The sequence below is a fragment of the Ovis aries genome, chromosome 17 (assembly GCF_016772045.2).
Source record: "Ovis aries strain OAR_USU_Benz2616 breed Rambouillet chromosome 17, ARS-UI_Ramb_v3.0, whole genome shotgun sequence".
NCBI classification, from domain to species: Eukaryota; Metazoa; Chordata; class Mammalia; order Artiodactyla; family Bovidae; genus Ovis; species Ovis aries.
Genome location: NC_056070.1, coordinates 32,911,940 through 32,927,981, shown reverse-complemented (window position 1 = coordinate 32,927,981; position 16,042 = coordinate 32,911,940).

The window sequence follows — 16,042 nt, the reverse complement described above, 5'->3', positions numbered from 1 at the left end:
TTTGTGGGCAAAGTAATGCCTCTGCTTTTGAATATACTATCTAGGTTGGTCAAAACTTTCCTTCCAAGGAGTAGGAGTCTTTTAATTTCATGGCTGCAATCACCATCTGCAGTGATTTTGGAGCCCAGAAAGATAAAGTCTGACACTGTTTCCACTGTTTCCCCAACTATTCGCCATGAAGTGATGGGACCAGATGCCATGATCTATCTTAGTTTTCTGAATGTTGAGCTTTAAGCCAACTTTTTCACTCTCTTCTTTCACTTTCATCAAGAGACTTTTTAGTTCCTCTTCACTTTCTGCCATAAGGGAGGTGTCATCTGCATATCTGAGGTTATTGATATTTCTCCCGGCAATCTTGATTCCAGCTTGTGCATCTTCCAGCCCAGAATTTCTCATGATGTATTCTGTGTATAAGTTAAAGTATGACCTAAATAAAATCCCTTAGGATTATACAGTGGAAGGGACAAATAGATGAAAGAGATTAGATCTGACAGAGTGCCTGAAGAACTATGGATGGAGGTGGTTGACATTGTATAAGAGTCAGTGATTAAGACCATCCCCAAGAAAAAGAAATGCAAAAAGTCAAAATAGTTGTCTGAGGAAGCCTTACAAATAGCTAAGAAAAAAGAGAAGTGAAAGGCAAAGGAGAAAAGGAAAGATATACCCATATGAATGCAGAGTTCCAAAGAATAGCAAAGAGGGATAAGAAAGCCTTCCTCAGTGATCAAGGAAAACAATAGAATGGGAAAGACTAGAGATCTCTTCAAGAAAATTAGAGATACCAAGGGAAGATTTCATGCAAAGATGGGCTCAATAAAGGACAAGAATGGCATGGACCTAACAGAAGCAGAAGATATTAAGAAGAGATGGCAAGAATACAAAGAAGAAGTATACAAAGAAGACCTTCATGAGCCAGATAACCACAATGGTGTGATCACTCATCTAGAGCCAGACATCCTGGGATGCAAAGTCAAGTGGGCCTTATGAAGCATCACTATGAACAAAGCTAGTGGAAGTGATGGAATTGTAGTTGAGCTATTTCAAATCCTGAAAGATGATGCTGTGAAAGTGCTGCCCTCAAAATGCTAGCAAGTTTGAAAAACTCAGTAGTTGTCACGGGACTGGAAAATGTCAGTTTTCATTCCAATCACAAAGAAAGGCAATGCCAAAGAATGCTCAAACTACCATACAGTTGCACTCATCTCACACATTAGCAAAGTAATGCTCAAAATTCTTCAAGCCAGGCTTCAACAGTACATGAATCAGGAACTTGCAGATGTTCCAGCTAGATTTAGAAAAGGCAAAAGAACCAGAGATCAAATTGCCAACATCTATTGGATCATCAAAAAAGCAAGAGAGTTCCAGAAAAATATCTATTTCTGCTTTATTGACTATGCCAAAGCCTTTGACTGTGTGGACAACAATAACTGGAAAATTCTGAAAGAGATGGGAATACCAGACCACCTGACATTCCTCCTGAGAAATCTGTATGCAGGTTAAGAAGCAAAGTTAGAATTGGACATGGAACAACAGTCTGGTTCCAAATAGGAAAAGGAGTATGTCAAGGCTGTATATTGTCACCCTGCTTATTTAACTTCTATGCAGAGTACATCATGAGAAACGGTGGGCTGGATGAAGCATAAGCTGGAATCAAGATTCCTGGGAGAAATCTCAATAACCTCAGATATGCAGATGACACCACCCTTATGGCAGAAAGTGAAGAAGAACTAAAGAGCCTCTTGATGAAAGTGAAAGAGGAGAGTGAAAAAGTTGGCTTAAAGCTCAACATTCAGAAAACTAAGATCATGGCATCCAGTCCCATCACTTCATGCCAAATAGATGGGGAAACAATGGAAACAGTGAGAGACTTTATTTGGGGGAGCTCCAAAATCACTGCAGATGGTGACTGCAGCCATGAAAAAAGATGCTTGCTCCTTGGAAGAAAAGCTATGAACAAACTAGACAGTACATTAAAAAGCAGAGATATTACTTTGCCAACAATGGTCCATCTAGTAAAAGCCATGGTTTTTCCAGTAATCATGTAGGGATGTGAGAGCTGGACCGTAAAGAAAGCTGAGAGCCAAAGAATTAATGCTTTTGAACTGTGGTGTTGGAGAAGACTCTTGAGAGACCTTTGGACTGCAAGGAAATCCAACCAATCTATCCTAAAGAAAATCAGCCTTGAATATTCATTGGAAGGACCAATGCTGAATCTGAAACTCCAATACTTTGGCCACCTGATGCAAAGATCTGACTTATTGGAAAAGACCCTGAGGCTGGGAAGATTGGAGGCAGGAGGAGAAAGGGACAACAGAGGATGAGATGGTTGGATGGCATCACTGTCTCAATGGATATGAGTTTGCGTAAACTCCAGAAGTTGGTGATGGAGATGGAAGCTTGGTGTGCTGCTGTCCACAGGGTCACAAATAGTCGGACAGTACTGAGTGACTGAACTGAACTGAAGTGAACGTAGAATGGCTTACATACCCAAAGGGTATCTATTATACTGACTCATAAATTTAGCACCTTAGCATTGTTATTAAAGATCTAGTTTCTTTAGACTTTGTGTTTAGGATAAAAGCTTTAACCTCATTTGGGGCTCCTTCATGGCTCCACAATGCCTCAAAGATGGATAACCCTGGCCAAATGCTTCCTTGATGATATCCAAAGATGGGGTGCAGGGAGAGAACTTTCTGGTAGTTCTCTTGAAGACAAAACAAGCTACCTTTTAAACATATCATCACTTCAATTGAGTCATTTGCTTCTTCCCTGAATTGAATTAATTACTGTGGGAGAAGGATGGACTTTGTGAATGACTTAAACCAATCTGAGCCCACCTTTCATGTTGAAGTGAGGTCATGCACTGTATACATTGAGAATGGGATGTATCTGTTGATGGAATATTGGCAAAATTTGGCAAAAAAAAAAAAAAAAGGAAACAGTTTGGAGTGAGACAGGCTCCAGGTGGGCTTCCCCAGTGTCTCAGTGGTATAGAATCTGCCTACCAAGTAGGAGACCCAGGTTCAATCTTTGGACTAGTAAGATCCCCTGAAGGAGGAAATGGAAATCCACTACAGTATTCTTGCCTGGAAAATCCCCATGGACAGAGGAGCCCGGAGGGCTACGGTGCATAGAGTCACAAAGAATCGGACATGACAGTGACTGAGCGGAGCACAGCATGCAGGAGGTAGCTATCAAGCATAGAGGAAATGAATAGGTTTGAGTGAAAATTTCCCCAAAGATGTGCTTCTGTTAAATCCTTTGTCTCCCCTTTACTGTGCTTGCTTCTCTCCTATAAAATGGGTATATAGCTTAGTGGTTAAAAGCTGATCTGAAACCCTGGTGTGAGTTCAAAGCCTGGCTCCATTGCTTACTAGCCACTTGAACTTGGGCAAATTATTTCACTGTGCTTTAGATTCTTCAACTTACATTGTATATAATAATAGTAGCTACCCACTATCATTACTATGCAGTTTTGAGTTAATTTGTATAAATTATTTAAAGCTGACTGTATAATTATTATTAAATTAAACCTAGTTGCCTTAGGAGTTGGATTTTGACATGTGATATATATATATGTGTGTGTGTGTGTGTGTGTGTGTGTGTGTGTATTTATCTTCCCTGGTAGCTTAGCTGGTAAAGAATCTGCCTGCAATGCAGGAGACCCGTTTCAATTCCTCAGTTGGGAAGATCCTCTGGAAAAGGGATAAGCTACTTGCTTTAGTATTCTTGGGCTTCCCTGGTGGCTCAGATGATAAAGAGTTCAGCTGCAATGCAGGAGACCTGGGTTTGATCCCTAAGTTGGGAAAATCCCCTGGAGAAACGAACAGCTACCCACTCCAGTATTCTGTCCTGGAGAATTCCATGGATAGAGGAACCTGGCAGGCTATACAATCCATGAGGTCACAAACAGTTGGATACAACCGAGTGACTTTCACATATATGCATGCATATATGTGTATGCATATATAATACAGATTATGGAATATACACTAACCTTCAAAACATCTTTCAAGCAAAAACCTTGCTTTTTTCCTATCATTATTTTGTTTAAGCTTTTTGTCTTTGTTTTAGTATCTTGACCCATCTAAACTATATTATATTGATCTTAATATATTGAGTTCCTGATCACCCATCTTCCATTTCCAGCATTGCTCAGGAATTAAACTCTGTTGACCTTTGTATGACTGCTAGCATAACTGACATCATCTTGGTCTGTTCAGTTCCTCCTGTCCCTCCACTGACCCTACCTAGTGCTGTGGTGTTGGTGGTGGTTTAGTCACTAAGTCATGTCTGACTCTTTGCAACCACATGGACTGTAGTCTGCCAGGCTCCTCTGTCCATGGGATTCTCCAGGCAAGAATACTGGAGTAGGTAGCCATTTCCTTGTCCACCTAGGGCTACTGTGTGGTAAATCTCTTCTCTTTCATCATGGGCTTTGCAGTTTTGTTTAATGATCGTTAGGTCCAGTTAGTTGGCCTCTATGCTCTGTTAGTCTCTAAACAATGATGAAGACCTTCCCTGACGTATTCCCAGAGTCTGTGAAACAAGTTACCCATTCATAAATCTTGACTTAGGAATGCACTTCCTGTTTCCAAGCACATACCCTAGGTTAACTGTAAAATTGTCCCAGTGGCTCCTCAATGGTGAGGAGTATAGCTGTGAATGCTTCCAAATTGCTGTCCACTGGACCCTGCCCTCTGATAAGTTACCCTAAAATAAATTTATTCATTGATTATATGGACCTGCCTGCCTCATCAGTTGGTCTCAAGATTTCTTCTCAGTTGGGTGGACACTTTTCTTTTCCTCTGTCCTCCAACAAGCCAGTATTCAAGGTCTTTTGGAAAACCTCCATCTTCATATGTTCAAGTTAGACTAGCTACTGGTCCCCAGAGTCACATATTTTCTGGACTATAGGTCATTCTTATATTTTTTCCCTGTTTTTTGTATGTCTCTTTTTCCATCTTTATCTTTTTTCTAGATCTACCTTAAATAACACCTCATCTGTAACAGATTTCCAATTTCTGACAACCAGATGCACATTAGAAGTGATTTTAACAGATCTTCAGTGACAGAATTTAATTACTAATACTCTCCACGTGTGCATGTGTGCTAAGTAGCTTCAGTCATGTCTGATTCTTTGCGACCTCCTGGACTGTAGTCTGCCAGGCTCCTCTGTCCATGGGATTCTCTAGGCAAGAATAATGGAGTGGGTTGACATTTCTCCAGGGGATCTTTCTGGCCCAGGGATTGAACCATTATTTCTTATTTCTCCTGTACTGACAGGTGGGTTCTTTACCACTAGTGCCACCTGGGAAGCCCACTAATATTCTCCATTCTCTCTCAAATATCCAACTACTGCCTGTATAGCATCCAAGCCGAAAGTTTGCAGAGCTAGAGTGTGTGTTTACTGAGTTCATTGTCTTTGTGCCCCCAAATACAGCAATTCCATTTGTCAACTCCCTCTGCTAATCACCTCAGATGAATCACTAGAAATTACATTATTACATATGTTATTTCAGCATACATTATTTCTTAAGTGTTCAGTTCAGTTCAGTTTAGTTCAGTCATTCAGTCGTGTCCGACTCTTTGCGACCCCATGAATTGCAGCATGCCCGGCCTCCCTGTCCATCACCAACTCCTGGAGTTTACTTCATATTTTGTTAAATAAAAGTTGTTGAATGGATTAATTGAATCAATTAGAGACAAGTTAACTAAGTTGACAAAAGGTTATAACATCTAGAGTTTCACCATGTGAAAATCATTTTGTACTGTGCATAGATAAAGAACATATTACCTTACTTAGCAAAACTTCATTCAAAAAATATGATTTAACAGTTCCTGTGTTTCTTATATTGAATAATAATAATAGATATTGATTGAGTTCTTAAGATCCAAGCACTAGTCTAAATGTTTACAAGTAGTAACTCAATTAACAATAAAACTCTATGAATTTAATTTTACTATTTTATTATTATCCTCACAAAAAGGTTGATTTGCCAGGGTATTAATATCAGAGTAAGTGCAAAATCAGGATTCAAATCCACACATTGAGGAGAGACCCTGCTCCCAATTTCCATTGTGTGTTTATTTGACCATTCAGTGGGCAATCACAGAGGATATGTTTCTTGTCAATTACTGTGCTGGGTTTGGGGACAAAAGAATGAATAAAACATAACTTCTCTTTTCAAATAATTTGTTGTCTAATGAAGGGAGACAAAAAAAAAGTGATGCAAAATTTATTTCAGATATATGCATGAAAAGTGTAAAGCAAGGAATGCTAATCTATTGGGGAGTGTGGCATCTAAATGGGGTTTCATAGAAACTATTATAATTTTATTACATTCTTAGTGTTAAAGAAATGTTAGGAAATTCATCCCTGATCATTGATTAAGATGAATAAAAATTCGGTGGAGAATATAGTTATAAATCTATATATGCATTTTCATTTCTTAATGTGGTAATAATGAACTCCTCTAATATATGGCTTTTATAGATATGTAGAAATATTGATAGCTGCTTTATCATATGGACTAGTGCCACTAAAAAGAACACACTTCTGAGATGTGTAGTAAACAGATACTAATTTCCCTTATGCTGATTTATGCTGAATCAATTATAAATTTTGATCAGGGATTAGAAGGATCCATCTTCCTCTCTTAAAATCATGCCAAAGCTAATACAAATTGCCAGAACTGGAGGGAAAAAGACTAACTTTAAAATTTGTTTACATTTCTAGTATTTTATTTCACTATAAAAGATGAATTTTATGGGGACTGCTATCAGGAAAGCAAAATAACAAAACATATGTGTTTTAAGTACTGCCAAAGGAAGTTAAAAAAAAAAAAAGCATGTGCTGTCATTAAGCTTAAAACTTTATTTAAAAATTATAGAGCTTATACTGCTGCTAGTGATTAATAATTATACAGGAAATAAAATACTAATCATAGCTTTCATCAGTTCAGTTCAGTCGCTCAGTCGTGTCCGACTCTTTGCAACCCCGTGAATTCCAGACGCCAGGCCTCCCTGTCCATCACCAACCCCCGGAGTTTACCCAAACTCATGTCCATCCAGTCGGTGATGACATCCAGCCATCTCATCCTCTGTCATCCCCTTCTCCTCTTGCCCCCAATCCCTCCTAGCATGAGAGTCTTTTCCAATGAGTCAACTCTTCGCATGAAGTGGCCAAAGTATTGGAGTTTCAGTTTTAGCATCAGTCCTTCCAAAGAACACCCAGGTCTGATCTCCTTTAGAATGGACTGGTTAGATCTCCTTGCAGTCCAAGGGACTCTCAAGAGTCTTCTCCAATACCACAGTTCAAAAGCATCAATTCTTTGGCACTCAGCTTTCTTTCCAGTCCAACTCTCACATCCATACATGACCACTGGAAAAACCATAGCTTTGACTAGACAGACCTTTGTTGGCAAAGAAATGTCTCTGCTTTTAATACGCTGTCTAGGTTGCATCAGTTCAGTTCAGTTCAGTCACTCAGTCATGTCCGACTCTTTGCGACCCCATGAACTGCAGCAACACCAGGGCTCCCTGTCCATCACCATCACCCGGAGTTCACTCAGACTCACGTCCTTCGAGTCAGTGATGCCATCCAGACATCTCATCCTCTGTCATCCCTTTCTCTTCCTGCCCTCAATCCCTCCCAGCATCAGAGTCTTTTCCAATGAGTCAATTCTTCACATGTGGTGGCCAAAGTACTGGAGTTTCAGCTTTAGCATCATTTCTTCCAAAGAATACCCAGGACTGATCTCCTTTAGAATGGACTGGCTGAATCTCCTTGCAGTCCAAGAGACTCTCAAGAGTCTTCTCCAACACCACAGAATATAGTAAAAGAGTTTGAAGTGAAAAAGCATGTGGTCCTTAGTTGTAGGCAGACAAACATGACATCATTCCCATAAGGACAACATCTTGTAATACAATGTAGCCACTAAGTTCTAGCAAATCAGAAAAATGACCTGTTTTTTTTCTTTCACCTGTTAAATGTTCACATTGGTTGAATTAATATTTTCAAACAATTTTTTGTTGAGCATTTTTTAAAACGTTTTATTTTATATTGGAGTATAAATGATTAACAATATTTTGTTAGCTTCAGGTGTACAACACAGTGGTTCTGTCCACATGTGTGTGTATCTATTCTTTTAAAAATTCTTTTCCCTATTAGGTTATTACAGAATATTGAGCACAGTTTCCTGTGATATACAGTAGGTCCCTGTTGGTTATCCATTTTAAATATAGCAGTGTGTACATGTCAATCCCAAACTTCCTAACTATTCATCACCCCCTCTTCCCCGCTAATAATCATAAATTTGTTCTCTAAGTCTGTGAGTTTTTTCTCTTTGTAAATAAGTTCAGCTGGCACACGCACCCCAATGTTCACTCTAGTGTTGTTTACAATAGCCATAACATGAAAGCAATCTAAATGTCCATCAGCAGAAGAGTGGATAAAGAAGATATGGTACATATATACAATGGAATATTATGAAGGTGTTAAAAAGGATGAAATAATGCCACTTACAGCTACATGGATGGACCTAGAGATTGTCACAGTGAGTGAAGTCAGACAGAGAACAAGAAATATTGTATGGTGCTAGGCATACTTTGTAAATAGTAGCCAACCGAGTTAATCAACTATCTTCAATTTCATATCATGAACTGATGTAGACAAAATTCTAAAGGAATTTCACACTGCATTAATACAGTAGCCCCTGTTTGCTTAGGAGAGTACAGCCCAAGTGCAGTGCAGTTCAGTTCAGTCGCTCAGTCGGGTCTGACTCTTTGTGACCCCATTAACTGCAGCACACCAGACCTCCCTGTCCATCATCAAATCCTGGAGCATACCCAAACTCATGGCCATTGTATTGGTGATGCCATCCTACCATACCATCCTCTGTCATCTCCTTTTCCTCCTGCCTTCTGTCTTTCCCAGCATCATGGTCTTTTCAAATGAGTCAGCTCTTCGCATCAGGTGGCCAAAGTATTGGAGTTTCAACTTCAACATTAGTCCTTCCAATGAACACCCGGGACTGATCTCCTTTGGGATGGACTCAGTGGATCTCCTTGCAGTTCAAGGGACTCTCAAGAGTCTTCTCCAACACCACAGTTCAAAAGCATCAATTCTTCAGTGCTCAGCTTTCTTTATAGTCCAACTCTCACATTCATACATGACTATTGGTAAAACCATAGCCTTGACTAGATGGACCTTTGTTGGCAAATAATGTCTCTGCTTTTTAATATGCTGTCTAGGTTGGCCATAACTTTCCTTCCAAGGAGTAAGTGTCTTAACTTCATGGCTGCAGTCACCATCTGCTGTGATTTTGGAGCCCCCCAAATTAAAGTCAGCCACTGTTTCCACTGTTTGCTCATCTATTTATCATGAAGTGATGGGACCAGATGCCATAATCTTAGTTGTCTGAATATTGAGCTTTAAGCCAACTTTTTCACTCTCCTCTTTAGTTCTTGTTCACTTTCTGCCATAAGCGTGTTGTCATCTGCATTATCTGTGGTTATTGATATTTCTCCCAGTAATCTTGATTCCAGCTTGTGCTTCATCCAGCCCAGGGTTTCTCTTGATGTACTCTGTATATAAGTTAAATAAGCAGGGTTGACAATATACAGCCTTTATATACTCCTTTTCCTATTTGGAACCAGTCTGGTGTTCCATGTCTGGTTTAACTGTTGCTTCCTTACCTGCATACAGATTTCTCAAGAGGCAGTTCAGGTGGTGTGATATTCTCATTTCTTTTGGAATTTTCCACAGTTTACTGTGATCCACACAGTCAAAGGCTTTGGCATAGTCAATAAAGCAGAAATAGATGTTTTTCTGGAACTCTCTTGCTTTTTTGATGACCCAGTAGATGTTGGCAATTTGATCTCTGGTTCCTCTGCGTTTTCTAAAACCAGTTTGAACATCTGGAAGTCACGGTTCACATATTGCTGAGGCCTGCCTTGGAGAATTTTGAGCATTACTTTACTAGTGTGTGAGATGAGTGCATCTCCTGGTACCATCGACTCAATGGACATGAGTCTGAGTAAACTCCAGGAGATGGTGATGGACAGGGAGGCCTGATGTGCTGTAGTCCATGTGGTCACAAAGAGTTGGATATGACTGAGCAACTGAACTGAACTGAAAAGAAATGAGTGCAGTTGTGTGGTATTTTGAGCATTCTTTGGCATTGCCTTTCTTTGGGATTGGAATGAAAACTGACCTTTTCCAGTCCTATGGCCACTGCTGAGTTTTCCAAATTTGCTGGCATATTGTATACAGCACTTTCACAGCATCATCTTTCAGGATTTGAAGTAGCTCAACTGGAATTCCATAACTTCCACTAGCTTTGTTCCCAGTGATGCTTCCTAAGGCCCACTTGACTTCACATTCCAGGATGTCTGACTCTAGGTGAATGATCACATCATAGTGATTATCTGGGTCATGAAGATCTTTTTTGTACAGTTCTTTTGTATATTCTTGCCACCTCTTCTTAATATCTTCTGCTTCTGTTAGGTCCATACCATTTCTATGCTTTATTGAGCCCATCTTTGCATGAAATGTTCCCTTGGTATCTCTAATTTTCTTGGAGAGATCTCTAATCTTTCCCATTCTGTTGTTTTCCTCTATTTCTTTGCACTGATCACTGAGGAAGGCTTTCTTATCTCTCCATGCTATTCTTTGGAACTCTGCATTCAAAAGGTATATTTTTCCTTTTCTCCTTTGCTTTTCACTTCTCTTTTTGCAGCTATATGTAAGGCTTCCTCAGACAGCCATTTTGCTTTTTTGCATTTCTTTTTCTTGGGAATGGACTTGATCTCGGTCTCCTGTAGAATGTCATGAACCTCCGTCCATAGTTCATCAGACACTCTGTCTATCAGATCTAGTCCCTTAAATCTATTTATCACTTTCGCTGTATTATCGTAAGGGATTTGATATAGGTCATACCTAAATGGTCTAGTGGTTTTCCCTACTTTCTTCAATTTAAGTCTGAATTTGACAGTAAGGAGTTCATGATCTGAGCTATAGTCAGCTCCTAATCTTGTGTTTCCTGACTGTATAAAGCTTCTCCATCTTTGGCTGCAAAGAATATAATCAATCTGATTTCAGTGTTGGCCATCTGATGATGTCCACGTGTAGAGTCTTCTATTGTGTTGTTGGAAGAGGGTGTGTGCTATGACCAGTGTGCTCTCTTGGCAAAATTTTATTAGCTTTTGCCTTGCTTCATTCTGTACTCCAATGCCTAATTTTCTTGTTACTTCAGGTGTTTCTTGATTTCTTACTTTTGTATTCCAGTCCCCTATAATAAAAAGGATGTCTTTTTTGGATCTTAGTTCTAAAAGGTCTTGTAGGTCTTCATAGAATCATTCATCTTCAGCTTCTTCAGTGTTACTAGTCAGGACATGGACTTGGATTACCATGATATTGAATGGTTTGCCTTATAAATGAACGGCGATCATTCTGTCGCTTTTGAGATTGCATCCAAATACTGCATTTTGGACTCTTCTGTTGGCTACTCCATTTCTTCTAAGGGATTCTTGCTTATAGTCCAAGACACCCAGTAAATATCCAAACCTATGGAGTATTGAATCTTCTATAAATAGTATGTTTTTTTTCCTATGTACACATGCCTATGACAGAGTTAAATTTACAAATTGGGCACAATAAGAAATTTGCAACAAATAATGAGATATAACAATCATAGCAACCATATACTGTAATAAAAGTTGTGTGAATGTGGTCTCTGTCTCTCTCAAACTATCTTTCTGTACAAATCCAAAGCTTTTTCCATCTTGACTAAGCACTTAACTCAAATTTTGTAGTTTGAAGTGGCCTTAATATTTACAGTCTGAAGTGGTGCAACAGAACTAGTATGAATTTTTTTCTCCTTCTTCAAAATTTCATGAATAGAAGATTCATTCTGACCACAGTTCAGTTCAGTTCAGTCGCTCAGTTGTGTCTGACTCTTTGCGACCCCATGAATCGCAGCACGTCAGGTCTCCCTGTCCATCACCAACTCCTGGAGTTCACTCAGACTCATCTCCGTTGAGTCAGTGATGCCATCCAGCCATCTCATCCTCTGTCATCCCCTTCTCCTCCTGCCCCCAATCCCTCCCAGCATCAGAGTCTTTTCCAATGAGTCAACTCTTCTCATGAGGTGGCCAAAGTACTGGAGTTTCAGCTTCAGCATCATTCCTTCCAAAGAAAACCCAGGGCTGATCTCCTTCAGAATGGATTGGTTGGATCTCCTTGCAGTCCAAGGGACTCTCAAGAGTCTTCTCCAGCACCACAGTTCAAAAGCATCAATTCTTCGGTGCTCAGCCTTCTTCACAGTCCAACTCTCACATCCATACATGACCACAGGACCACAGACCTTAGTAATTTCAGCATATGCCTTTTTTCTTTCCTTTCCTTGAGGACTTTCACTTTTTTCAGTTTAAGTCTTCTCCTGAGCATATATGAATTGCCAGAATCCCTATTCTTGCCCTTGGGCCATTATTAAGTAAAGTAAGGGTTACTGAAACACAAGCACTTCAGAACCATGATATTCCATCTCATAACTGAGACGGCTACTTAGTGAGTGAGTAGGATGGCGGGACATTCCAGACAAAGGGATGATTCATGATCCAGGTGGGACAGTGCTCAAGATTGAGAGTACTACTCAGAACAGCACACATTTTACAACTTATGAATTGTTTATGTCTGGAATTTTCCACTTAACATTTCAGACCATGAAATCTTGGAAATGAAATATGGAAAAAGGGGGACTAATGTACAACTTATTGTCAAAGCAAGCCTACTATCCCCCAGGCTTCACAGAAGAATGCAATCCTCAGATACATTGTGTGTTTATTAGGGAGTGTAGTAGAATAATGATCATGTATTTTCATTATCAGCAGAAACTGAGTTAGAATAAGGGGCATATAGATCAGGCATTGGTATTAATATAATACTTCTTGTATTAATCTTCTGTGGCTAGCATGGCAAAAAAAAATACCATATTTTGCATGAGTTCAACAACAAAACTTTGCTTTCTGACAGTTCCAGAGGCAGGAAGTTGGTGATCAGGGTGCCAGCATGGTCAGGCTCCTGGTGAGCGGTCTCTTTGTGGCTTGCAGACTACTGCCTTTCCACTGCTTCTTCACAGGACAAAAGAGTCCTCTTCTATTTCTTATTAGACCGCCAATCCTATTGGATTAGGCAAAAAACGGCCCAAGTGCTCTTTGCAACCCCATAGACTGTAGCCCATTAGGCTCCTCCATCCATATGATTTTTCAGGCAAGACTGTAGCCCATCAGGCTCTTCTGTCCATGTGATTCTTCAGGCCAGAATACTGGAGTAGGTAGCCATTTCCTCCTCCAGGGGATTTTTCCAACTCAGGGACGGAACCCACATCTCCTCTGTCTCCTGCATTGGCAGGCAGATTCTTTACTGCTGAGCCATCTGGGTTAGGACCCTACCCTGATGGCCTCATTTAACCTTAATTGCCTCCTAAAAGCCCTATCAAGCCAACACATTTATATTGGGGTTTAGAGCTTCAGCATGGGCTTCCCTGGTGGCTCAGTGGTAAAGAATTTGCCGGCAATTCAGGAGACACAGGTTTGATCTCTGGTCACAGAGTCAGGCGTGACTGAGCGGACTGAAGAGTGGGAGGAAGGGCACCATTCAGTCCCTAACACCTTCCTTCTCCTTTATACCAACATTTGTATCCATTTTCATCTTCTCCAAACAAAACCCACAGTGGACTGGAGGGTGATATCATCAGACATTTCTCTGTTAAAAGAACTGATTGAAATCAAATGCTTGGTAAGATAAACACATATAAGTTCATCTCAATTTAAAGCTTAAGAAAATAAGGATTCCTATGGAGAGCAGGTCTGGACAGAATTTTTCAGCTCAAACATTGCAGGCTTTATCCCTTTGCCAAGGACAGCTCTTCTTTCCTCAGAATCAGGCTGACAAGGATCAGAATCAATCAATCTGATTTCTCATAATCAACCTGTCTGTCAGGCTCACTGACCGGGAGCTAACAGAGGATGCCAGTCCTCTGAATGGGGGTGATGGTTAGTGCCCAGATTCCAGTTCAGTTACCTGACTAATGAGAGCTATGGCCTTACTAGTTACCCAAGAAGGAAGCCCATCTTACATGAGCAGGTTTCAGATGAAGAAACAATTTCTGTAAGTAGATTTTGACCAGGCACTTTAAGAATAATTTATTTCTAGAAGAATCTGACTTTTTCTCAGCCATGATTGCTGTACATAATCTCAGCTCTAATTATGTCTTCCTCATTTCAGTTAACTCCCCTGATAAGAAGGGTAATTAGAGTCTAGTTTATTTTATCCCACTGGTGGCTAAGATTGACTTTCCTATCTTTTCTTCTATCAGTCTCCTTCTGAAATGTACTTTCTGTTTTTATGCTCTGTTTTCTATTACATTTTGGTGATAGTTAAGATATCTATTCTGCACCATTTGCCAAAGAGAAAATTTCCTACTGGGGTGTGAGAAAACAATGGATTTCCCCATTGTATATCAAAGTTACATTATTGTATAATACAATTCAGCATTAACCTAGATGAGGCTATTTAGGAGACACTCTGATTTAACTATCCCTTGCACCTGTCAAATAAACTACACTATCATCTGATTTCAAGGCATTATAAACTTTTGATGAGATTGTTTAATTCCTTATTAAGACATTCCTTGCTTCTTTCCCATCATTTGTATATTGCGTTATCTTTTTAAAAGATAGCTTGATTGTAATCCTTGCCTACTCAAAAACATTCCATGAATCTCATATCCTCATAACTAAATCTCTACTTTCAGTTTGAGATTCTGTATTTTCCACCAGCTAACCCTTGACTTTCCTAGCTTTAAATTTTATTGTGATGTAAGACCAAAGTTCCATTCTTTCCTAATATGAGCTGCTTATTCTTTCTAAATAGAGTTTCCATCATGATCCACCTTGTCACCTTCCCTTCTTTCTCTCTACTTGGTCTTCCTCTTCTTTATCATCTTCTTTCTCTTCTTAAGACAATGAAACATACATCCTATTTCAACACATAGAAGCCTGTTGGTCTATGCAAGTTTTCACCATTGCTCGATTTTATTTTTTCCTCATATCACACTCTTTCTCCTAGTATCCTTTCTTCTTGTTATTCTAGATATTTCACCTTTCTAAGTTCTTTACTCACTCTTACTTCCCCGGTCTCATAGCATCCTTTTGAACTTATTACTTTTCTTGATGTAGTATGTCTTTGAAAACTCTTATCAAAGGGGATTTGTTAATAATAAACTTCCTGAGACATTTAGTGTGTTCCTGATAAAATATTTGCTGCATTTCCAGGTTGATGTGTTGATTTAGCTTGCTATAAAATTATGAATTTGAAGTTCCTTTTGTTCAACAAATGGAAAATATAATTTTACATCTTCTTTCATCTAATAATGATGGCGAGAATATGCTTTTGTTATTTCTTTGTAAGCTATCTTTAACACATAATAACTTTATTTGTTCACAGATTTGAATTCACTATAATGTGTGATTCAAAGACTGGTTTATCTTATTGGTCTATTCAGTTTTTCAGTCTGAAAAGTTAGATCTTTCTCTAATTCTAGAAGGCTATTGGTCATTTTGCAGGTTTCTTTTTCATTTATTTATAATTTTTTCTCACCTTCTAGGACATACATAATATACATCTTGATAAATTTATTTTTATACATATACCTATTGTCTTCTCTTTTGACAAAGGTGCAATGGAATCTTTTTCAGGTTTTGTTTTATTTGTCAGCTGCATCACTGCAATTTATTCCACCTACTTTTTATTTTAACTTCTATATTTTGAAGAATTTTCTTCATAATTTGCTGTTTATGCTTCACATTTTTAATTTTCAATCCTTAATTTTTTGAGAATTTAAATATACTTATAATATCCTTTATTTCTGTCTGATTCATTAATTCTGTCATGCTGAACCAAGTAGTATCTCCATGACAGAAATACAGCCGTGAAATTAAAAGATGCTTGCTCCTTGGAAGAAAAGCTATGACAAAT